The 26,717-nt window shown below is 37.4% G+C and overlaps 1 protein-coding gene and 1 pseudogene across 1 annotated transcript in view; one reads left to right on the top strand and one right to left on the bottom strand.

Moving 5' to 3' along the window:
- Galntl6 (polypeptide N-acetylgalactosaminyltransferase like 6) overlaps positions 1-26,717 on the top strand; it is a 1,152,292-nt gene that overhangs the window by 1,000,861 nt on the left and 124,714 nt on the right. The gene's annotated exons all lie outside the window — the stretch shown is intronic.
- Positions 17,854-17,953, bottom strand: LOC147826723 (U2 spliceosomal RNA; annotated as a pseudogene).

Raw genomic sequence — 26,717 nt, forward strand, 5'->3', positions numbered from 1 at the left:
TGAGATGTGACAACAACCCTCAACACTGAGTGTTCTTCCCCCAGCCAGGGAGCTTCAGTGTAGGCTGAGTTTGTAAGTGATAGTTCAGAACTCAAAGGTCAAATGTTCTAGTCAATAAGACAAAAGTTGTGTGGACCTTCATAAGCCACCTTGGAAGTCACAGGACATCAATTCTGCTATACTCTCTGGGTCAAAGCAGCTGCAATTTCACTCATGTTCAAGGGGAAGGAAACAGACTGCATGTCCCAGTGGGAAGAAGGATTAGGAATTTATGAATACCTCTCATAGTTGCCATAGAATGGGAGGAAGAAGAGACAGAAACAGAATATAACTGTCTTACTATGCACCTTTCCTCATTGCTGGGACACAATATCTGATACCCACAATTTAAAAACAGAGAGGTTTATTTTGGCTCACAGTTTCAGTCCATGGCCAGCAGGCTCCATGGCAGAAACAGCATGGTGGAAGGGTTTTAGTGGAGGAAACCTGCTCACATCATGGTGGCCAGATAGAGACAGAAGGAAGGACCCCAAGAGGGAGATACATGCTTCCAGATCACCCCTCCAATCACCCACCTCCACTCAGGCCCCACTGCCAATCAATAAATCAGCTATGAGTGCGAGTGGATTAATTCACTCATGAGTATAGTTTCCCCGTGATACATTCACCTTCCAATGGCCTCATTTTTGAACACATGATCTAATCCCTAACAGACTGCTCTTTCCCTTTCCTTTCACGTGCAGTTAAATGAAACCTCCTCGTGGAAACCCTTAACCCAGAGGATGCCAATAAGATGATACTTTTATCCAAACTTTCTATAAAATGTAAACTTTTTGCCTAACAACTCTTTTTCCCCAGACACTGGTTTTTTCTGTCTTGTTTTGTTGTTAAGAAATTAAGTTCACTAACCAGGAAATAGATACACAGTATGATTTTTTTTAAGTAAACGGTTGATAAAACTATTAAAAATCCATGTCATGCCTAGTAAATTCTTACTTCATATAAAATGCCAAGAAATGAGGCAAAAATTACCTTTCAGTTGCAATCAATGCTGAAGAGAAAAAGCATATTTTGCATTCCTTACAAAGATGAAGGAGTAATGTTGTCATAAGAAGAAACTGTCAAATGTTTATTAAACAAATGAAGCAGAAAACAAGCTTTCCTGCAGTTTCATCCATGCTTGGATTTTAATAACTAGCATTTATCCCATGAATGAAAAGTTATATTTGTATCTGAGAAGAAAAGCTCCCTACTCTGCACTGAGGATTTTTAGCTTCTGAGCAGTCTCCAATTACTGGTGAAATAAGGCATTTGCTCTGCTATTCCCCATCATTACTATGTTCCTCTTGATGTTGGTGTTGATGGAGTGACGAGATCCTGAACAGGGGAGAAGAGAAGCGTGGAGGGAGCACCATGGGGAGGGTGGAAAGTGTGAGTAATGGAACCTGATAGACTAGAATAGAGATAAGATATGGAAGCTAAGAGGAAGTGATGTGCATCATCAACTTTCTATAAAGAGCTGAGGGATCCCTCTATGTCAAAATATGAATTTAAGAAAGAATGAACATCACAGTGGAAGACAAATGAGGTGAGAAACAGGAGTTCTTTGGAGCCCCTAACTCGATAATGTTATGAACTCTGATCCAAGTTTTATATGAGAAACATGATAAGTATGCTAAGTCCAGCCAGGGAGCAGAAATTGATTGAACCTGTTGGCAACAGTCTCTGGGCATCTCTTTATGTATGTTAGTAAGTGTAAGGTTGGCAGATTTTCTTAAAGTTAAAGTAGTAGGGAAGAGTTTGGGAGACTTAGAAGCAAAAAGGCAATAAGGAAAGTCTCAAAGTGATGGATTGGCATCTGATCCCTGACTGGACTGAGGGACTGGGTAGTAGCTCTTGTGTAGAGCAAGGTTTAATTTCAAAAATACAAAAGCTCATATTGAGCATGAGCTTTGGGGTTCTGAAGCTCAACCACAGGACAGGATCCAGGATGCTAGGCTTGGGTCCCAGGCAGCATTTCCAGGAACATGCCAGGAAAGTGTGTCCACAGCTAGCACAGCAGCTTTCACAGGGAGGGAACTGGAACAGGCACAATAGCAAGATGACCTTCCGAGCTGTAGTTGAAATGACAGACTTCTTCCTCATCACACAGAGGACATTCCAGGAAATCTAGTGGGCAGGATACTGAACCCCTACCATTGTCGGGCTGATGGGCCCAAGGACTACTGTAATCTGACTATTAGCGTTAACATAACCTCATTTGTTCTTCTGGCAGGACAGAGACTTTGCACTGTTTAGACCACATAAGGAAAGGACTAATCATTACAACAATCACCACATTGTCCTGATATGTAATATGAGGCCATGATTAAAATCCATGGCCACTTAGAAGTTAAAATGAATAAATCCAATAAGGATTGTAGGGTAATTAGACTGGAGGTATAATTTGCAATATATTAAGAAATCTACATCTACTTATACTTTGAAACAGGGCTTCAATCCCTCATATTGATTAAAGAGAAATGGATAGGAGGTGGCTTATGAAAATAGACATCACATTTCCTTGTATGTTCCCAGACAATTTTGAAGAGACTTTATCAGGGGAGACTGACCATATTCTGCTGTTTTTAGGCATGGAGTGTGGGTAGCCCAAGTACATTGCTCAGCATACACCTATTAAAGAGTGGGAAGCATCCCCTCCATCCACACAGCTGAGTCCATCCATCCACTCCCTGTAGGGGTGAAAAAAGGCATTGTGGAGCCAGCCACTCCAGTCTCCACTCTTGGTAGGACCTCCACTTACGCACAACCCCCCCCCACACACACACACACACTACTTTAGGCTACAGAAAAGAAGCCAAGGGAAACAGCATCTTGGTTGTGGAACAGAAGACATTCATTCCCTCCTGTACCCATTAAGAGAGAGTCTTCAGTTTCATCTTATGTTAAGTTTAGTACCAGCTTCTGAAGACATGGAGGCAGCAGCATTCTAAGCAACTTTAGAATCAACAACTTAATTGAAACATCAGCTCAAGGCCATCACCTTATATTTGTAGATATAGTTTGGTTTAATGCACAATGGAATTTGTACTGACACCAAGATTTCTTCTTCCTTCAACTCCTTATATCCTTGCACATGTGCACCTACTATTCTAAATATGAAGCAAGCAGCAAAAACCATATTCAGTTTTTTAAAATCTTTGAAACCATAAAATAATAGTATACATCTTTGTGTGATTAGAACAAAATTGTAAATCATGGTGCAAAATAGTAAAAATATGTACCATAATTTTTAATTTTGTTTTCCTCCTCATTTTATCCAAAATGCTGAAAAGCCATAATTCTGCCAGCTGCTTTGGGATAACTAGTTGGCCTTATTTTTTTCTACTAACTCTTTTCTAAACATTAAAATTTGTATTTGTAAATCTAAAAAAACAGAAAGTTCTTTTTTATTTTTAACAGGAGGTTTTGGCTTTCATTTTCAGTAGCTCTGAAATCCATTTAGGCATTGCAATATACTCTAAGACAGGAGTGGAGATAACTTTTATAAAACCTAAAAAAAATTTCATGTTATAAAGACCTTGGAAATTAAGAAACTAACCAAAATCCTGTCTCTGTCAAGGTTGATTATAATTTACCAGAATCATAATGGAATTGCTAACACATTCTCCTTTAAGATCTTAAAATTCAAAATGAGGCCTATAACAGTATCTATGGGTACAAAATAAACCATTCCAGATCAATGGTTTACAACAACCATTTTGTTAGTTCACAATTCTGAGGCTCATAAATTAGACAAGGCTCAGCTAAGTGGTTGTTCTGCTGGTCTCTCTTAAACAGGGTAAACAGTTCACCTTGGTTTGCCTGTGACTTCCTAGGTTTTAGTAAAGAAAGTTCAGGCACCAAGGAGACCCAAAGTCTGAAGCAAACAATGACAGTTGCTCACCCTAAGACTTTGATCACTCATGTGGCTGTAGTCACGTAGTAACTCAACTAGAGTTGGGTGATCTAAGAGACTCTAACTTATACATGGTAGTTGGCATTGACTGTCAACTTGGCCATGTGTTTCCAACACTATAGCACAAGCTTTTTCATAGGGTCACTACTTCCAGGTGCATTAAGATAGTGTGCAGTCCCCAATGTACCGTGTGTGTTGATGTTGACTATACCAAGCACATTGCCAAGCCAGTGTGGAATTGTACCACACAAAGGTATGAAGGCAAGAATCCATGTCTAAGATAAAGTCACATTCTATTTGTTATGCAAATTTAACAAATCTGAGATTCCGATTTTGTCAATGGTGTCATTTTGGTGTCCATTCTCTACTTGTAAGTCAAAGAATCCCTCATTCCTAAGACATAGCCTAAATAACTAGCCCCCTGGAAAGAAAACATGAAACTGTGTTTGCTGATTTTGCTACTGCAGCTGACCATTTGTTTCTCGTTTTTAAAATAATAGTAATGATAATGACAGAGAAAATAAAAAGGCTGACTATCTGGTGTCGCCTAGTGGAAGAAGTAAGAAGTACAATAATGCTTAAACCTAGATCATTCCAGGAAGACTTCCTCAGAGAGCAAAGAGCTGAATGAGCCTGTTTGCTCAGCACTGCTAGCTCCAGGCACAAGTCTGGGCTGTCAGTGTTAAACTTCTTCATTGATATGATCCTCTCAGTTTCTATGCTACCCAAGCCATTTCCTCCATTATGCTTCTATAGTCCCAAGGTGGATACGTTGAAAGAAAGTGCAGAGTTTATTATGGCAATTGAATTTCCCCTCTACTTCTACATCCTGCTTTTCAATGTAGGACCTCTTTCTCCCAGCCCACGACCTACTTTATTCTTTGCCCCTAGAGTGATGATCTCCTTGCTTAACAGAAGGGTGATATTCTGCTCTCATCCCTACCATGCTTTAATAACCTATAAAATTTTAGAAAATTACACGGAATTGGTGTTTTTCATAAGATCAATAAAACAAATGACTGCATCAGTTGGTCTCACCATTCTCTTCAAAATTCTAGGTCATAAGTTAATACTTAAAAGAAAAAAAGTGGTTTTTAATCATATGTTTTCATCTGAAATATCATTTGTTCAATAATTGAATTCTTGTTGAAAATAATTGTATCTCAGCTGTAAGAGTTCTGAGCTATGGGCTAACTAAAATTTTCTGGGTGTGTAATTGAAAATGATGTGGCTCGTCTTTGCATTGATTGACTTGGCTTGACTGAGTCCCAGGGAAATTGTGCCATTTCATTTCTAATCAAGTTCACACTGCAACTTGCATGTCCAGAATTCTCATTGCAGGCACTGAAATAAATGAAAAATAAGAGCAAATTTATTTTCTAGGAAGCCAGATTTCTTTTGGATTATTGGGCATCACTTTAATTTTTAGTAAATTTTAAAACAGATGTTTATAAACTTTTATAGTTCAGTATTATGATTTTATTATTCTGATACCTGAAGATTACTCAAAAATCATAAAGTCTGAAGTAACACTCTCTGCCTGAAAATGTAGGAAAGTAGAGCAAGTCTGTTCGTTTTACTAAAACTCCATTTTTTCATATATGGGGTTAATATGTCAAATAAAAAATTGTAAGAAGATCAGCAAGTCCTTAGAATCCTGTGAGAGTTGCAGTATTAAGCCACAAGTGTGAGGTAAACATCCTGGCTTAGAGAAGATAATCAACTGCACACTTTGAAAAGTTCATTTGCAATCAAGAACCAAGAGAGGGTTTCACTGGTACCAAATACAGAATGGTTTCAGTAAATGGTTATAGTAGAGCCTCAGTAATTTAAAATTGAACAAATTTAAAATATAAAAATTGAAAGGTAAACTAGTCAACCGTAAGTAAAAATGAAATCATATTTATTATGTGGTTCAATGGTCTTAGTATAAACTAAAAATTGACTTCCATTAGTTATTCAGAAAAGTCACACATTTCTATGGCCTGAAGAATAATCTTCAATAGAAATGTGTTGCTTCATGATCACATTAATTTTAAAAGACATTCCAAGGATGACAGGTATTTTTTGTTGCAAAACTCACAACCTGATTTTGATATTATAACCAATACCCAGAAAGTACACTAATATGTTTTTTAAAATAACACGGGCAGACAATCACATTCAAATGCCTCTACAGTGTATTAACATTCCTAGGTGAACAAATACAGCAGGAATATTTTGAAAGGATGCAGTGGCACAAGCCTTAATCCCAGCTATTCAGAAGGCTGAGGCAGGAAGACTACAAGTTTGAGGCCAGCCTTGGTGACTTAGCAAGATGCTGTCTCAAAGTAAAATGTAAAAAGGTATGGTCTGGAGATGTAGTTCATTTGTAGAGCACCCCTGGGTTCCCAGTACCACTAAAAAGAAACAAGAAAATCTTGAAAAAATGAAGCATGTGAAGATAGACAAACAAGAGGTTGTGGGAAATAGGACCAACAGAGTTTCAAGTAATCAACTTTTATTTAAAATGAAAAACAGAGTAGAAGAACATGTTGAAAATAAACAACTACTCCACTTCATTTTCTCTGAGGAGAAAACAGTGTGACACACATTAAGATCTTTTCTCTTAAGCATAGCAGAAATCTATTCACCTTGCTTCTTTGGACTTCAGTGCAGCATTATTCAGTAGTTAACTTTTCTACATGTGGTGGTATGAATTTACTCCACACACTCAGGGGAACATGATTTATTGCAATATTAAATTTTCTTTAGACCCATTAAATCCAACAGAATACAGAAATGATGCTCATAATATAATTTTATATATATGCAGGTATTCAAAAAAGTATATTTAAAACTTTGTAAGAGATATTTGCTTTAAAATATTGGCAATTTAATGTGAGATTTATAATACATGCAAAAGTGAAATGAATGAGAGCAAAATACAAAGGATGGAGGAAGAGAAATAGAAACAAACTATGGAAAGCTTCTTCAAATAATTAAAAAGACAGACAAAAAAGGTAAAGGAAACAAGTGAAACAAATAAAACAGAAAGTAGAAGTTGACAAATTTAAATCTAACCACATGAATTATCATACTAAATGCATAGACTCTTAAAAAGCCAATTAAAAATCCTGATGATAAAACCACTTTAAGTATAAAGATACAAATAGCTTAAAAGTATAAAAGAATGCAATTAAGAATGAAAAAGGTGAAGCCACAACAAATCCAGCAGAAATCCAGAGAATCATCAATACCTACTTTGAGAACCTGTACTCTAATAAAATACAAAACACAGAGGAAATGGACAGATTCCTAGATATATATGAATTGCCAAAATTAAATGAAGAAGATATAGAAACTCTAAACACCCCAATTACAATGAGTGAAATTGAAAATGTAATAAAAAAACTTACCAACAAAAAAAAGCCCAGGGCCTGATGGCTTCACTGCTGAATTCTACAAGACATTTAAAGAAGAACTATCACCATTACTCTTTAAACTCAACAAGGAAATTGAAAGGGAAGCAAGGCTTCCAAATTCATTCCTGGAAGCAAGTGTTACTTTGATTCCAAAACCAGGGAAAGACCCAGCCCAAAAAGAGAACTACAGACCAATCTCCCTAATGAACATAGATGCAAAAATCCTCAACAAGATACTGGCAAACGGAATACAGAGTGTCATCAAGAAGATCATACACCCTGACCAAGTCGGATTTATCCTGGAGATGCAAGGATGGTTCAACATCTGTAAATCAATAAATGTAATACACTATATTAAAAGAGTCAAAGACAAAAACCACACGATCATCTCAATAGATGCAGAAAAAGCATTTGACAAAATCCAACACCCATTCATAATAAAAACCCTACAGAAAATTGGAATAGGATGTCTTTATCTCAACCTGATTAAGCCTATCTATGAAAAACCAAAAGCCAACATCATACTAAATGGTCAAAAACTGAAAACTTTCACACTAAAATCAGGAACAAGACAAGGATGCCCACTATCACCACTCCTGTTCAATATTGTTCTGGAAACATTAGCCATAGCAATTAGACAAGAGAAAGAAATAAAAGGAATAAAGATAGGAAAGGAAGAAGTGAAATTGTCATTATTTGCTGATGATGTGATACTTTACATAGAAGATCCAAAAAACTCAGTCAAAAGTCTTCTAGACCTAATTGACAGATTCAGTAGAGTAGCAGGATATAAGGTCAACACTCAAAAAACAGTAGCCTTTTCATACGCAAATAGCAGACCCTTTGAGAGAGAAATTTGGGAAATAATTCCTTTTACAATAGCATCTAAAAAAATGAAATATCTAGGAATCAACCTAACAAAGGAAGCAAAAGACCTCTACACTGAAAACTACAGCACTCTGAAGAAGGAGATTGAAGAGGATATAAGAAAATGGAAAGATATCCCTTGTTCCTGGGTAGGAAGAACCAATATAGTGAAAATGGCCATACTTCCAAAACTACTATATAGATTAAATGCAATGCCAATTGAAATTCCAACAATATACTTCACAGAACTAGAGAAAATAATCCAAAAATTCATTTGGAAACAGAAGAAACCTAGAATACCAAAAACAATTCTAGGCAACAGAGACATGGCTGGGGGCATCACAATCCCCAACTTGAAACTATACTACAAAGCTACTGTGATAAAAACAGCATGGTACTGGCAAAGATAAAGACCTGAGGAGCAGTGGAATAGATTAGAAGATGCAGAAACAACTCCAGACATACTCAGTCACCTCATCTTTGACAAAGAAGCCAACCACCCTCATTGGAGGAAAGATAGCCTATTTAATAAATGGTGTTGGAAAAACTGGATTTCAACCTGTCAGAAATTAAGACTAGACCCATACCTATCACCGCGCACTAAACTAAGATTGAAGTGGATTAAAGATCTAAATATTAAGTCAGAAACACTAAACTTGCTAGAAGATAAGTTAGGTAGAACTCTTGAAGACATTGGCATAGGAAAAGACTTTATGAACAAATTTTCAGTAGCACAGGAGCTAGCACAAAGAATCAACAACTGAGATCTCATCATATTAAAAAGCTTCTGCACTGCAAGAGAACTACCAACAGAGCTAAGAGACAACCTACAATGTGGGAAGAAATATTTAGCAGCTGTAGCTCAGACAAAGGTCTACTATCAAGAATATATAAAGAACTGAAAAAAATCAGACCTCCCAAATTCAAAGACCCAATTCAAAAATGGGCATCCAAAATGAACAGACATTTCTCAGACGAAGTAAAAACAGCAAGTAAATATATGAAAAAATGTTCAACATCACTGGTCATTTGAGAGAGGCAGATAAAAACAACACTGAGATTCCACCTCACCCCACAAAGAATCGCTGCTATCAAGAAATCAACCAATAACAAATGCTGGCGGGGGTGTGGAGAGAAAGGAACCCTTCTCCATTGTTGGTGGGAATGTAGATTGGTGCAACCACTGTGGAAATCAGTATGGAGATACCTCAAAGAACTAGGACTAGAGGTCCCATTTGACCCAGCTATTCCCCTGCTGGGAATCTTCCCCAAAGAATTAAAAGAATCATACCACAGCGATATATGTGCACCTATGTTTATAGCGGCACTGTTTGTAATAGCTAAAGCTTGGAAACAGCCCAAGTGCCCATCGAATGGAAACTAGATAAAGAAGATGTGGTTTTTCTAATAAAATGGAGTACTATTCAGCCATAAAGAATGAGAAACTAGAGACATTTATAGATAAATGGATGCATAATGAGGCCATACTCAAGTGAAATAAATAGGACACACATGTGTAAATACCCAATAGTTTCTCTAGTGTGAGAAATTGAAAGTGTAAATAAGGATGAAAATGATTAAAATGAATAATTGATAATTTGAAATAAGAAAAGGTCCAAGGATTTGGGGATGGTGGAAGAGAAAGGGGAAAGGGAAGAAGGGAAAGAAAAAAATTATAAGAAAAAAAATGAAATCAAACTCTGTGTAAATAGCAAAGGGTGGAGGGGGTGGAGGGTGCACAGGCAATGGGAGAAAAAATAAAAACTAAGATGCATCATGTTCTGGTACAAACACCCAATGATAAATGTAAATGTATTTTATATCTAAAATGTACCAATAAATATATATATTTTTAAAAATAAATAAATAAAAGTATAAAAGAGAAAATGTATGAATACCACTATTCAGATAATACAAATATAAAGAGAACTGGAGGAGCTTCCCCCATCACAGAGGAGGCGAACCTTTCAGGCTTTCATACCAACATGACCAGCACCGAGGAGGTGAGCCACGTGGACGCCAGCAGCATATATACCCCCACACACTCGTGGAAATGAGAACATATGTACCCAAGTATCAAAACCAGACTTCCAGATCACCTACAGCAACCCCAAAGGGAAAAGAAATGGAACAATCTGACACTCAACCACCTGGACTCCCTGAACTGGCAACAAAAGAGGATCTGGAAAAAATGAAATCAGAAATAATTCCTCAGATATCAGCAGAGACTTTGCCCATAGTGCAAGACATGATGAATAAATCTAGAGAGGACACAGATAAAAAAATACAGGAGAGCCAATCCCAGAGCCCAAGAGGAGGCTCCCAGCCCACCATAACAGTCTCCCAATGCAGAGGAATTGAGCCAATTCCAGCGCCCAGGAGAAGGCTCTTGGCTGCCGTAGCCTGGCTCCCAGGGCAGAGGAGGTGAGCCAATCCCAGTGCCCAGGAGGAGGTTCCTGGACCACCACAGCACCACTCCCAGCACAGAGGAGGTGAGCCGGGGCACCAGCAGCACCCCCCTCATGGAAAAGAGAAGACATGTAAACAAGCCTCTAAACCAGATTTCCAGATCACCTACAGCAACTCCAAAGAAAACGAGAGGGAACAATCTAATACTCAAACACCTGGACTCCCTGAACTGGCAACAAAAGAAGATCTGGAAAAAAATGAAATCAGAAATAATTCCTTGGATAACAGCAGAGATTGTGCCCACAGTGCAAGACATGATTAATAAATCTAAAGAGGACACAGATGAAAAAACAGAGGAGCTGAGAAACATGATGGAATCCTAACATAGAAAACAAATGGAATCCATAAAACAGATGAAAACAGATTTCCAGGAGATTAAAAATTCCATTGAAAGTCTACACAGCAGAATGAGCCAATGTAAGGACAGAATTTCAGATATAGAAGATAAAATTGCAATTAGTGATCAGGAAAAGAAATATTTTTTTTAATTGTAAGGGACCATGAGAAATCAATCCAGCAGCTACTAGACAATGCAAAGAAGAATAACATAAGACTGAGCAGAGTCGATGAAGAAACAGGAGAGAGTGCAGATGACATAAAAAAACTCACAAGAAAACTTCCCAACAAGGGTAAAAGAACATGACATGCAGTTAAGAGAGGCATATAAGACTCCAACTAGCCATGATCAAAAAAATCCACACATAGGCATACAATAGTTAAGATTCCAGAAACCCAACAGAAGAACAAAATTCTACAAGCAGTTAAAGAAACAAATCACATGCAAAGGAAAGCCCATCAGGATCACAGCAGACTTCTCAATGCAAACCCACAATACAAGAAGAGCTTGGAGTGATATATTTCAAGCCCTAAAGGAAAACAGCCTCCAACCCAGATTGATGTACCCTGCAAAACTATCTTTCAGAATTGATGGAGAATAAGATACTTTCATGACAAAGAAAACCTTAGGAACTTCATGAATACCAAACCAGCACTCCAAAAAAATTTAGACCATGTCCTAGGAAAATACAATGAGGATCACAACCCCAGGAAGCCCAGCAAAATGAATCCATCAGGCATGACAACAAAATAAACACAAAGGGGGGAAATCCAACAGAAAGAAAAAGTCAATACAATGATAAGTCAATGCACATCAGTTATAACTATCAATGGTAATGGTCTCAATTCACCATTCAAAAGAAATAGACTGGCAGAATGGGTCAGGAAGCAAGATCCAACAATATGCTGCATACAAGAAACACACAATTCAAAAAGAATCTCATAGACTGAAAGTTAAAAGGTGGAAAACAATACTCCATGCAACAGGAACCTGAAAAAAAGCAGGAGTAGATATCCTCTTGACATATCAAGTGGATTTCAAACCAAAATATGAAAAACTTCTGGTCCCAAGGATTTCAGATAAGGGATAGTCAACCTCTATGTACAAATCTATTGTGAACATGTGTTTTCATTCCTCTTAAGTAAAAACTTGAGAACAGAACTGTTGATTCTTAACAGTAATATAAGTAATTTCTGTATTGTTTTAAAAATGGTTTTATAATTTTACAGCCACATTAGCAGTATTTGAAAGTTCTAACTGGTTCACACCTAAGCTGACATCTGTTCTTTTTAAACTTTTAACTTCATCTCCCTAATGAGTGTATAATATGATCTTGTTATTGTACTGATTAGTATTTTTCTGATTCTAGTGTTGCACACCTTTCCTTGTGCTGTACTATCATCTTGTTGTGTCTACTTTTTAATTGGGTTGTCGATTAATGAGCTGTAAGAGTTCTTTATATATTCTAGCCATAGGTTATATGTATCATAAATATGGTCTGTTTAAGGACTACTTTTTTTTTTTCTTTTTTTTTTTTCTTTTTTTTTTGGTACTGGGGTTTGAACTCAGGACCTTGCTCTTGCAAGGCAGGTGCACTGCCACTAAGCTAAATCCCCAGCCTTCTACTTTTCATCTTCTTAACAATGTCATTTAAAGTTCTAAATTTTGATGGAATCTCATTTATCAATTTTTTTCTTTTAGACATCATGTATTTTGTATCCTAGGAAATTCTTGCCTACCCTAAATTCATGAACATTTTCCCTTATAATTTCTTCTTAAAGTTTTATACTTTTAGACTTTCATATTCAAGTTCATAGATCCTTTCAAGTCATCTTTATGTATGGAAATAAAGGGTTGAGGTTAATTTTTTACATAAAGATTACAGGTGTTCTAGTACCATTTGCTGAAAGCATTATCTTTTCCTCTGCTGTTGAGTTGAGTTTATGTTCAATAAAATGTTAATGTTAAATAATCTTTCAAAACTCAATGGACCATATATGTGTAGTTCTATTTCCAGATTCTGTTTTTTTCCAATGATCTATATGTCTTTCCTTACACCAGTATTGCCTTGATTGTTGTAGCTTTAGAGAAAGTCTTAAAATTAGGTAATAAGGGCCAAGGATTTAGATCAGTGGTTACACTGCCTGCCTGGCAAGCGCAAGGTCCTGAGTTTGATCCCCAGTACCCCAAAAAAAATTAGGTAATAAGTGACTTCCAACACTTTTTTTTCTTTTTACTTTTCTAGGACCTTTGTGCTCCTACATAACTTTTAAATTTCAATATCCAATTCTTCATTTATACCAAGTAGACATAGACCTGAATTTTTATATATACCTTGTGTTTTCTAGTCCTGCTAAATTCAAATACAAGTTCTAGGGGCTCCTAGAGATTTCTTAGTATTTTCTGTGCAGATGATCATTTCATCCACATATAAAGATTTTACTTATACCTTACCAATCCTATGCTAATTGTTTCTTTTTATTGCCAGACTATTTTGGTTTGGGCCTATGTTTCAAAGTTTAATGGACACATGAAGAGTGTGCATATCTACCCATCTTCCCCACCCTAGGGAGAAAGCACTGCATGTTTTCCATTCATATAAGGCTTTTTTGCTGAAGTATGGAGTACATGTCTTTAATCTGTTGAGAGGGTTCTGTTCTGCTTCTAGTCTCCTGATAGCTTTTACCATGAACAGCTGTAAAATTTAGTCCAATACTTTTTCTGCAACTACTGACAGGATCATATTGCTTTTTCCTTTCCTCTGTTAAAATGATGACTTATGGGGGTGGAGCTTCCAATGCTGAACCAACATTACCATTGCTATAATAAAACCACTTTCTACATCCTGCCAGATCTGACTTTTAATATTGTTTTGATAAACAAATTTTTATCTATGTTCATACATTTTTCTTCTATTATCTTTATCCAGTTTTAGTACTAGCACAATGTTGATTTCCTAAAATGAGGGGAAAAGTGTTCCTTCTTTTTTCTGCTTTAAATGTGTCATGTAATTCATCAGTTAAAATGTATATGAGCCTGTTGTTGTCCTATGGGTAGGTTTTCAAGCTAGGGATATACTTTCTTTAATAGATGCTATTCAAATTTTTATATTTCCTCCAGAGTTAGTTTCATTAATTTGTTTTCCAAGGTACTTCTTAGAAGTTGTCAAATTTATTTCAAAAAGGATTTTTGTAATATGCGTTCTATATCTTTTAAATTCTGTAATATCTGTGGTAATGCCCTCTAAATTTTGATATTGTAAGTTTTAAAATCTATAATTGATATTGTGTAATAGTGAGAAAAGGTCTAAAGGAGTAAGGGAAGTGGGAGGGGGAGGGGAAAAGAAAGAAAGGGGAAGAAAAAATATGAGAAAAGGAAAAATGGAAACAAAGTCTTTGCAAATAGGGAAGAGTGGAGGGGGTGAAGGGAGGGAAGGGGAAGAAGAAAAAAATAAGAACCAAAATACATCATGTAAAGGTAAAAGATCCCAATGATGAATGTAACTGTATTTTATATCTAAAATATATCAATAAATTTAAAGGAAAAATAATACAGGAGCTGAGGAACATGAAGGAATCCCAACATAGGAAACAAACGGAATCCATAAAACAGATGCAAATAGATTTCCAGGAGATTAAAAACTCCATTGAAAGTCTACACAGCAGAATGAGCCAATGTAAGGACAGAATTTCAGATATAAAAGATAAGATTGCAATTAGTGATCAGGAAAAGAAATATTTTTTTAAAATTGTAAGGGACCATGAAAAATCAATCCAGCAGCTGCTAGATGATGCAAAGAAGAATAACATAAGACTGAGCAGAGTCAATGAAGAAACAGGAGAGAGTGCAAATGACATTAAAAACTCACAAGAGTGATGGCAGAAAACTTCCCAACCAGGGAAAAAGAACTTGACATACAGTTAAGGGAGGCACATAAGACTCTAACTAGCCATGATCAAAAAAAATCTACACATAGGCATACAACAGTTAAGATTCCAGAAACCCAACAGAAGAACAGAATTCTACAAGCAGTTAAAGAAACAAATCACATGCAAAGGAAAGCCCATCAGGATCACGGCAGACTTCTCAATGCAAACCCACAAGGCAAGAAGAGCTTGGAGTGATGTATTCCAACCCCTAAAGGAAAACAACCTGCAACCCAAATTGATGTACCCTGCAAAACTATCTTTCAGAATTGATGGAGAATAAGATACTCTCATGACAAAGAGAGCCTTAGGAATTTCATGAATACCAAACCAACTCCAAAAAATTTTAGATGATATCCTAGGAAAATACGATGAGGATCACAACCCCAGGAAGCCCAGCAGAAGGAATCCATCAGGCACAACAAGAAATTAAACACAAAGGAGGAAAATCCAACAGAAAGAAAAAGTCATGACAATGAAATTCAATGCATATCAGTTACAACCAGCAATGTTAATGGTCTCAACCCACCAATGAAAAGAAATAGACTGGCAGAATGGGTCAAGAAGCAAGATCCAACAATATGCTGCATACAAGAAACACACTTAATTCAAAAGGAAACTCATAGACTGTAAGTTAAAGGGTGGAAAACAATATTCCATGTGGCAGGAACCAAAAAAAATCAAGAGTAGCTATCCTCTTTGCATATCAAGAAGATTTCAAACCAACACTGATTAAGAGAGACAAAGAAGGACACTACATCCTTGCAAAGGGATCCAAGAGGAAGAGATCACCATAAACATATATGCACCAAACACTAGTGCCCCCAAGTATATAAAACAAACACTAGAGGACATAAAAAATCAAATAAGCACTAATACAATAGTAGTGGGGACCTCAATACCCCATTCCATCAAATAGATAGATCAACTAGACAAAAAGTAATCAATGAAATAGTAGAACTCAATCAAACTCTTGACCCAATGAATTTAACAGATGTTTAGAGAGTTTTCAAACCCACAACATCAGAATACACATTCTTTTCAGCTGTACATGGGTTGTTCTCCAAAACAGACTACATACTTGCTCATAGAACATGTTTAAGTAAGTGCAAGGGAATTAATGTTATCCGCAGCATATTATCAGACCATAGTGCAATGAAATTGGAAATCAATAGCAAAAAAACCTACAAGATCTTGGCTGCATGGGACCCTGGTCCGTCCAACCCATTCCCCGCCCACCAGTGACCAGCTGATGGACTTTCATGACCTCACTTGGCCATGTGAAGCCCTGCTCCATCCCACCCTTGCCCCACCCTCCAGCCACAAGTTAAGCCACAGAGGAGCCTGCAGCCCCACACCATCACCTCTGACCTCCTGGCTGTGCAGGTACCTGGTTCCACACTACAGAGGCACAGGGGGGCATAAAGGACATTGTCCTGAGCTCCAGAAGATAGAGCAGAAGTGAACAACAGAAAGAGGGCCTCTCTCAGGCTCCTTGATGAAAACTGAAGTCCACTGGAAAAGTGAAGAGAATCTCTGCAATAAAGCCATATGAGACCTCCGTACTTGGTAACTTGGAGGGATCATCACCTCCCATCAGAACCTGGACTATCTTCAGGGGAAGGGCAGCTGGAACCTGCAGTAGAACCTTGCAGAGTTCAACCCTACAGGAGGATAGGGAGCTCAACTAGGGACTTGCAGCCAGAAATCTGCCTTAATCTCATGGGTCTGTGACTGGCTTGCTGAGACTCATTTACTTATATCTGCACACTGCTGCCCATGTTGTCTATGGTGACAGCAGAGACATACCCTGAAGGAGGCCCTTCATTTTTATTTTTTATTTCTTATTTTGAAAATTATTTTTTTGCTATTTTTAATTTTTAATTTTTATTTTTCTACTCTTCAAATTTTTATTTTTCTCCTTTTTTTCTTTCTTTTCTCTTTGCTTTCTCTCTCTCTCTCTCTCTCTCTCTCTCTCTCTCTCTCTCTCTCTCTCTCTCTCTCTCTCTCTCTCTCTCATTCACTCTCTCACTTTCCTACATTGTTCTTCATTCCCTTTTTGTTCCTGTTCTGGCCCTAATTTGGATTTCTTCTTTATTTTTCTTTTCTTCTCTTTTTTCCTTCCCTTCATTGCCATTAGTTTTAAAGGAAAGTAAATACAGTTCCTAACCTTTCTATTGCTGTTAGGTTGTTCTGTTCTCCTTTTTGTTCTTTCATTCTGTCTTTTCCTCTTGTCTTCAACAGTTTCTTAGAGTTTGCGTGATCTTCCTGTATCCTCTGGCCTCACTAATAAACTTCCCCTATCCTTCTACATATCTATCCCTCCCTACCCAACTCCTTCTAACACCCCATCCTGAAGTGTAAAGTTGCTATGTTGAAGAGTTTATTCACTATAAACATATGCTGGGTTGTTCCTCCATTTTGATTCAATTCACATAGTTAAAGGTGATAGATTAATAACTACCAAAAATTATCATTTTCTAAGCTGTGCTTGATGCTATAGTGTTCCTAATTGTATCACTTGGGCTAAGGTGTTGTGATTGATCTAATCAGTTGTCCTTCCTGGTAAAATGAAAATGAGATAGCCTCAGAGTCATTAGAGACTCAAAACCTAAAGACCAGCTATATCTGGAAGGCACCTCTGAGAAACAATCATTCCATAAGGGTTCTAAATACAAGCAACAAAGATACTTACAATAAGCAATTCTGATGTATCAACACAGGAACTAAACCAAGGACAGTACCAAAAACAAAAATGAGAAGATGTTTAAGCAAGGCACAAACTCAGACTTCCACCCCACAAAAAGCAAATTCTTGGGGAAAGAAGGTGGAACAGTCTGATAATCAACCACCTGGACACCCCGACCTGATAGCATAGGAAGTAACAAAACAGATGAATGAGGCTCTAGAAATTTTCAAAACAGAAATAATTTCCCAGCTAACTACACAAATGGTACTACACTTGATCTTAGCCAAAAGGCCAAGAAGCGATAACTACACAGATGGTGAGCAGAGTGAAAGACATGATTAGAGAACACAAACATTTAAAAAGCAATAGATGAGCTCAGAACCATGTTAGAAGCCATGAATGCCCAGCATAAGAAAGAAATGGAAACCATGATCACCCAACATAAGAAAGAAATGGAATCCATGAAACAGATTCAAACAGATATCCAGAAGATTAAAGACTTCATTGAAAGTATTCATGGCAGATTAAGGGAATGTGAAGATAGAATATAAGATATAGAAGACAAGATTGCAATTAAGGACCATGAAAACAGATTTCTCAAAAATAGTAAGGGATCATAAGAAACCAATCCAGCAGCAGCTAGATGATGCAAAGGAGAATAACATAAGACTGATAGTCCATGTAAAAGCAGGAGAAAGTACAATTGACTTTTAAAAAAACAGTTCACAGAAGTAATAGCACAAAACTTCCAAGATAGAGGTAGAGAATTGGACATACAGATAAGTGAGGCATATAGAACCCCAACTAGCCACAATCAAACAAAATCTACACATAGACATGTAATAATCAAGATCCCAGAAACCCAACAGAAGAACAAATCCTACAAGCAGATAGAGAAAAGAAACAAATCACCTACAAAGGAAAGCCCATCAGAATCACAGCAGACCGCTCAACACAAACCCTTAAGTCAAGGAGAGCCTGGAGTGAAGTATTTCAAGCCCTAAAAGAAAATAACTTTCAACCTAGACTGTTGTACCCTGCAAAATTATCTTTCAGAATTGAAGGGGAAATTAGATACTTCCATGACAAAGAACACCTGAGAAATTTCATGAACACCAAACCAGTACTCCAAACAATTCTAAACAATATCTTTAAAAAAGGCAATGAAGGTCACAACTCCATGAGGCCCAACAGAGGGAAGCTACCAAGCAAGACAAGAAACTAAAGGGAAAGGGGGAAAAATTAAAAAGAAAAGAGCCAACAACAGTAAAACATCATTACAAGGATGAGTCAATATCTATCACTTATAAAAATCAATGTTAATGGCCTCAATTCACCAATCAAAAGAAATAAACTGGCAGAATGGATTAAGAAGCAAAATCCAACAATATGCTATATAAAAGAAACACACCTAACTCAAAAAGAAATTCATAGATTGAAAGTAAAAGAAGAATAGTTCTCCATGCAACATGAATACAGAAAAAAGCAGGGGTAGCAATCTTATTTGCAGACAAAGTAGATTTCAAACCAAAACTAATTAGAGAGACAAAGATGGTCACTACAGCCTTGGGAAGGGAACAATCCCAGAGGAAGAGATGACAATCATAAACGTATATGCACCAAATATGAATACCCCCACCTATACAAAACAAATATTAAGGGACATGAAAAACCAAATAAGCACTAATACAATTGAGCTGGGGGACCTCAATACCCTACTATCACAAATAGATAGATCATCTAGACAAAAAATTAACAACAAAATTCTAGAACTGAACCAAGCCTTTGAACAAATGGACTTAATAGGTGTTTACAGAGTGATCCACTCCACAAAATCAGAATATACATTCTTTTTGGCTGCACATGGGTCATTCTCCAAAATAGACCACATGCTAGCTCATAGGACATGTCTAAGTAAATGTAAAAGAACTGAAATTACCTCCTGTATATTATCAGGCCATAGTGCAATAAAATTGGAGATCAATAACATAAGAAACCACAAAACCCCCACAACATATGGAAATTGAATAACAATATCCTGAATAACCAATGGGTCACAGAGGAAATTAAAGAAAAAATTAGACAGTTTCTACAAGTAACTGATAATGCCAGTGCAACATACAGGAATCTATGAGACAAAATGAAAGCAGTTCTAAGACGGAAATTCATAGCAGTGAATGCCCATATTAGGAAAACTGACAGAACTCAAATAAACAACCTAATGAAGAACCTCAAGCTCCTAGAAACAGAAGAGCATGACAAAACAAAGCTCATAAGAGAGAGGAAATTAAAAAGATCAGAGCAGAAATCAATGCAATGAAGACTAAGAAAACGATACAAAAAATCAATGCATTAATGAGTTGGGTTTTCAAAAGAATAAATAAAATTGATAAACCTTTAGCAAACCTTATCCAAAAAAAAGGAGAGAAAAGGCTCAAATCCAAGCAATTAAGAACGAAGAAGGTACAGTCACAACAGATCCAGCAGAAATTCTGAGGATCATCAAATAACAACTTCGTGAACCTGTACTCTTATAAAATACAAAACACAGAAGAAAGGGACAGACTCGTAGATACATAGGAATTGCCAAAGTAAAGTGAAGAAGATTTAGAAATTCTAAACACCTTGATTACAATGAGTGAAATTGAAAATGTAATAAAAAATTTACCAACAAAGAAAAGCCCAGGTCCTGATGGCTTCACTGCTGAATTCTACAAGATATTTAGAGAAGAACTACTGCCATTACTCTTTAAACTCATCAATGAAACTGAAAGGGAAGCAGTACTTCCAAATTCACTCCTGGAAGCAAGTATTACTTTGATTCCAAAACCAAGGAAAGACCCAAACAAAAAAGAGAACTACAAGCCAATCTCCCTAATGAACATAGATGCAAAAATCCTCTGCAAGATACTAGCAAACACAGTACAGAGGGTCATCAAGAAGATCATACACCCTGACCAAGTCGGATTTACCCTGGAGATGCAAGGATGGTTAAACATACGTAAATCAATAAATGTAATATACCATATTAACAAAGCCAAGGACAAAAATCATATGATCTTCTCAGTAGATGCAAAAAAAGCATTTGACAAAATTCAACACCCATTCATGATAAAAACGCTACAGAAAATTGGAATAGAAGCCCTTTATCTCAACCTGATTTAGACTGTCTATGAAAAACAAACACCCAACATCACACTAAATGGTCAAAAACTGAAAACTTTCATGCTAAAATCAGGAACAAGACATGGAGCCCACTATCACCACTCCTGTTAAATACAGTTCTGAAAACATTAGCCACAGCAATTAAAAAAGAGAAAAAAATACAAGGAATAAAGATAGGAAAGTAAAAAGTTAAGCTGTCATTATTTGCTGATGATATGATACTTTACATAGAAGACAAAAAACTCTGCCCAAAGACTTCTAGACTTAATTGAAAGATTTAGTAGAGTAGCTGGATACAAGGTCAAAACTCAAAAAACAATAGCCTTCTTATACACAATTAACAGACTCACTGAGACAGAAATTAGGAAAACAATTCCTTTTACAATAACATCCAAAAAAATGAAATATCTAGGAATCAATCTAACAAAGACAGCAAAAGTCCTCTACACTGAAAACTACAGGACTCTGAAAAAAGAGATCAAAGAGGATATAGGAAAATGGAAAAATGTCCATTGTTCCTGGGTGAATATAGTGAAAATGGGCATACTTCCAAAACTGCTATATAGATTTAATGCAATGCTAATTGAAATTCCAACAACATATTTCACAGAATTACAGAAAACAATCCAAAGATTCATTTGGAACTAGAAAAGACCTAGAATAGCAAAAGCAATTCTTGGCAACAGAGACAGGCCAGTGGGTAACACAACCTCCAACTTGAAACTATGCTACAAAGCTACTGTGATTGGTACTGGCAAAGAAACAGACCCAAGGATCAGTGGAATAGATTAGAAGATGCAGAAACAACTCCAGACATACTTAGCCACCTCATCTTTGAGAAAGGGGCCAACCACCCTCATTGGAGGAAATATAGCCGCTTTAATAAAAGGTGTTGGAAAAACTGGATTTCAACCTGCCAAAGATTAAAACTAGACCCATGTTGTGCTTGCTTGGGCAGCACATATACTAAAACTAGACCCATGTCTATTACCATGCACTAAACTAAGGTTGAAGTGGATTAAAAATCTAAATATAAAAAGAGCAACATTAAACCTGCTGGAAGATAAGTTAGGTAGAACTCTTGAAGACACTGGCATAGGAAAACACTTTATGAACAAAACCTCAGTAGCATGGGAACTAGCACAAAGAATCAACAACTGGGATCTCATCTTATTAAAAATCTTCTGCACTGCAAGAGAAACCACCAACAGAGCTAAGAGACAACCTACAATCTGGGAAAAAAATTTAGCAGCTGTACCTCAGACAAAGGTCTACTATCAAGAATATATAAAGAACTGAAAAAAATCAGACCCCCCAAATTTAAAGACCCAATTCAAAATTGGGTCAGAAATGATCAGACAATTCTCAGACAAAGAAGTAAAAGCATGAAATAAACACATGAAAAAAAATGTTCAACATCACAGGTCATTTGAGAGAGGCAGATGAAAACAACACTGAGATTCCACCTCACCCCACAAAGAATGGCTGCTTTCAACAAATCAACCAATAACAAATGCTGGCGGGGGTGTGAAGAGAAAGGAACTCCATTGTTGGTGAGAGTGCAGACTGGTGCAACCACTGTGGAAATCAGTATGGAGATTCCTCAAAGAACTAGGACTAGGGGTTCCATTTGACCCAGCTATTTCCTTCCTGGGTATTTTCCCAAAAGAATTTAAAAAATCATACCACAGCAATATATGTGCACCCATGTTTATAGTGGCACAGTTTGTAATAGCTAAAGATGGAAACAGCCCAAGTGCCCATAAACTGGAAACTGGATAAAGAAGATGTGGGGTTTTTTTTATAAAATGGAGTACTACTCAGCCATAAAGAATGACAAACTAGAGATATTTAGAGCTAAATGGATGCATATTGAGGACATACTCTTAAGAGAAATAAATAGGATACATGTGTAAATACTGAATAGTTTCTCTGGTGTGAGAAACTGAAAGTGTAAATAAGGATTAAAATGATTAAAATGAATAATTGATAATTTGAAATAGGAAGAAAAGGTCCAAAGGCATAGGGGAAGTGGGAGTATAAGGGGAAAGGAACAAAGGGAAAGGAAAATTTATTAGAAAAAGAAAAAAATGGAAACAAAGTTTTTGTAAATAGGGAAGAGTGGAGGGGGTGAAGGGAGCACAGGGAATGGGGAAAATATAAGAACCAAGATACATCATGTACAGGTACAAGTACCCAATGATAAATGTAAACATACACCTAAAATGTACCAATAAAAGAATTTAAGGAAAAAAAAAAAAAGAAACCACAAGAATTTCATAAATACATGGAAATTGAACAATACATTTCTGAATAAGCAATGGGTCACAGAGAATATAAAAGAAGAAATCAGACAGTTCCTTCAATTAAATAAAAATGACAATACAACATATTGGAATCTATGGGACACAGTGGAAGCTGTCTTAAGAGGGAAATACATAGCAGTGAATATTCATATTAGGAAAAACAGAAAGAGCCCAATTAAAAAACCTGATGCTGAACCCCAAGCTTCTAGAAAAAGAAGAGCAGGGAAAACCCAAAGCTCATACAAGGGAGGAAATTATAAAGATTAGAACAGAAATCAATGCAATGGAGACTAAGACAATGATACAAAAAATCAATGAAGCCAAGAGTTGGTTCTTCAAAAGAATAAACAAAACTGACAAACCCTTAGCCAACCTTGTCAGAAAAAGGAAGGAAAAGGCCCAAATCTATGCAATGAAGAATGAAAAGGATGAAATTAAATGGACCCAGCAGAAATGCAGAGGATCATCCCTACCTACTTCCAGAACCTATACGCCAATAAGATGGAAAACACAGAAGAAATGGACAGATTCCTAGATACATATGAATTACCAAGTTTGAACAAAGAAGATCTAAAAATTATAAACAACCCAATATCAATCAATGAAATGGAAAATGTGATTAAAAACTTACCAACTAAGAAAAGCCCAGGTCTTGATGGCTTCACTGCTGAATTCTACAAGACATTTAGAGAGGAACTACTGCCACTACTGTTTAAACTCTTCAATGAAATTGAAAGGGGAGCAATACTCCTGAATTCATTCCAGGAAGCAAGCATCACCAAGATACCAAAAAAAAAGAAAGACCCAACCGAAAAAGAGAACTACAGGCCAATCTCACTAATAAACATAGATGCAAAAATCCTTAATAAGATACTGGCAAATAGGATGCAGAAGATCATACACCCTGACCAAGTGGATACATCCCAGGGATGAAGGGATGGTTCAACTTGTCCAAATCAGTAAGTGTAATACACTATATCAATAGAGCCAAGGACAAAAACCATATGATTATCTCCATAGATGCAGAAAAAGCATTTGACAAAATCCAACATGCATTTATGATAAAAACCCTACAAAAATTTGGAATGGGCAGTCTCTACCTCAATCTGATAAAAAGCCATCTATGAAAAACCAACAGCCAATATCATACTAAATGGTGAAAATCTGAAATCCTTCACACTAAAATCAGGAACAAGACAAGGATGTCCAGTACCACCACTTTTGTTCAATATAGTTCTAGAAACATTAGCCATGGCAATTAGATAAGAGAAAAAATAAAAGGAATAAAGATAGGAAATGAAGAAATCAAATTGTCATTATTTGCAGGTGACGTGATACTCTATATAGAAGACCCCAAGAACTCCAGCAAAAGTCTTCTAGACTTAATAACCCAATTCAGTAAAGTATCTGGATACAAGGTCCACACACAAAAATCAATAGCTTTCCTCTACACGAACAAGAAAATCCCAGAGAAAGAAATAGGTCTAACACTTCCTTTCACAGTAGCATCCAAGAAACTGAAATACTTAGGAATCAACCTAACAAAAGAAATCAAAGACCTCTTCTCTGAAAACTATAGCACTTTGAAAAGAGAGATTCAAGATGATGTCAGAAAATGGAAAGACATCCCTTGCTCCTGGGTAAGAAGAATCAAAACAGTGAAAATGGCCATACTTCCAAAACTGCTATATAATTTCAATGCAATCCCAATTGAAATTCCAGCAGCATACTTCACAGACCTTGAGAAAACAATCCAAAAATTCATTTGGAATAAGATGAGACCTAGAATAATTGCAAAAGTAATTCTTGGCAACAGAGACATGGCAGGGGGTATCACAATCCCCAACTTGCAACTATACTACAAAGCTACTGTGATAAAAACAGCATGGTACTGGCAAAGAAACAGACCTGAAGACCAGTGGAACAGATTAGAAGATGCAGAAACAACTCCAGACACTCAGCCACGTCATCTTCAACAAAGGAGCGAAACACTCTCACTGTAGGAAAGATAGCCTCTTTAATAAATGATGTTGGACTATTCCCCTGCTGTGTATCTTCCCCAAAGAATTAAAAGAATCATACCACAGTGATATATGTGCACCCATGTTCATAGCAGCACAGTTTGTAATAGCTAAAACTTGGAAACAGCCCAAATGCCCATCAACTGGACACTGGATAAAAGAAAATGTGTTTTTCACCATATCAGCCCACTGCAGACAGGCACGTCTGCAGATGCCCTACTGAGGTCCTGAGTCGTGCAGAACAGGCCGAATCAGCCCATGCCCTGGCAGCAATCCATTGGACACCATCCCCCCACTCCTCTGTACAGCCACCTGGTTCCACAGTACAAAGACACAGAGGACACCAGACCACCAGACCATGGTACTGGGTCCCACCACTCCCAGCCCAGAGGTAGGGGCTTCGGAGCCACGCTCCCACTGCTCCTGGTCCAGAAGAAGGGGCTTCCTGGCCACCATTCCTCCCCCTGCTCCCAGCCCAGAGGAAAGGGCTTTTGGGCTGCCTTCTGTCTGACCACTCCCATCCCAGAGGAAGGGGCTTCCAGGCCACCATCTCTCCCACTGCTCCCAGCCCAGAGGAAGGGAATTCCAGGCCACCATTCCTCCTGCCACTCCTGGCCCAGAGGTAGGGGCTTCTAAGCCACTGTCCTACTGCTCCTGGTCCACAGGAAGGGACTTCGCGGCCACCATCCCTCCCACTGCTCCCATCCCAGAGGAAGGGGCTTCCCAGACACCATCCCTCCCGCTGCTCCTGGCCCAGAGGTAGGGGCTTCTGAGCTGTAGTCCTACTGCTCGTGGTCCAGAGGAAGGGGCTTCTGGGCCACCATCCCTACTGCCACTCCTGGCCCCTGTCCCACCTCTCCCAGCTCAGAGAGGTGATCCTCACAGGCTCCAACAGCACCTCCCCGCCTCCCAAATTGAAATGAGAAAACACGTAAATAAGTCTCAAAACCAGACTTCCAGATCAACTACAGCAACCCCAAAGGGAAATGAGATGGAACACTCTGATACTCAAACACCTGGATGCACTGAACTAGCAACAAAAGGGGATCTGGAAAAAATGAAATCAGAAATAATTTTTCAGATAACAGGAGAAATTGTGCTCCTAGTGCAAGACATGATTAATAAATCTAGAGAGGAGCTGAGGAACATGATGGAATCCCAACATAAGAAACAAATGGAATCCATAAAACAGATGCAAATAGATTTCCAGGAGATTAAAAACTCCATTGAAAGTCTACATAGCAGAATGAACCAAAGTGAGGACAGAATTTCAGATATAGAAGATAAGATTGCAATTAATGACCAGGAAAAGAAAAATAGCTTCAAAATTATAAGGGAACATGAAAAATCAATCCAGCAGCTGCTAGACGATGCAAAGAAGAATAACATAAGACTGATTGGGCTCAATGAAGAAACAGGAGAGAGTGCAGATGACATTAAAAAAACTCTTCACAGAAGTAATGGCAGAAAACTTCCCAAGGAGGGGAAAAGAACTTGACATACAGATAAGTGAGGCATATAGGACTCCAAATTGCCTTGATCAAAAAAAATCTACACATAGGCATATACTTGTTA

This window comes from Heterocephalus glaber, unplaced genomic scaffold (genome assembly GCF_053883595.1).
Source record: "Heterocephalus glaber isolate CG9 unplaced genomic scaffold, H.glaber_assembly_v1.0 deba00001461, whole genome shotgun sequence".
In the NCBI taxonomy this organism is placed as follows: domain Eukaryota; kingdom Metazoa; phylum Chordata; class Mammalia; order Rodentia; family Bathyergidae; genus Heterocephalus; species Heterocephalus glaber.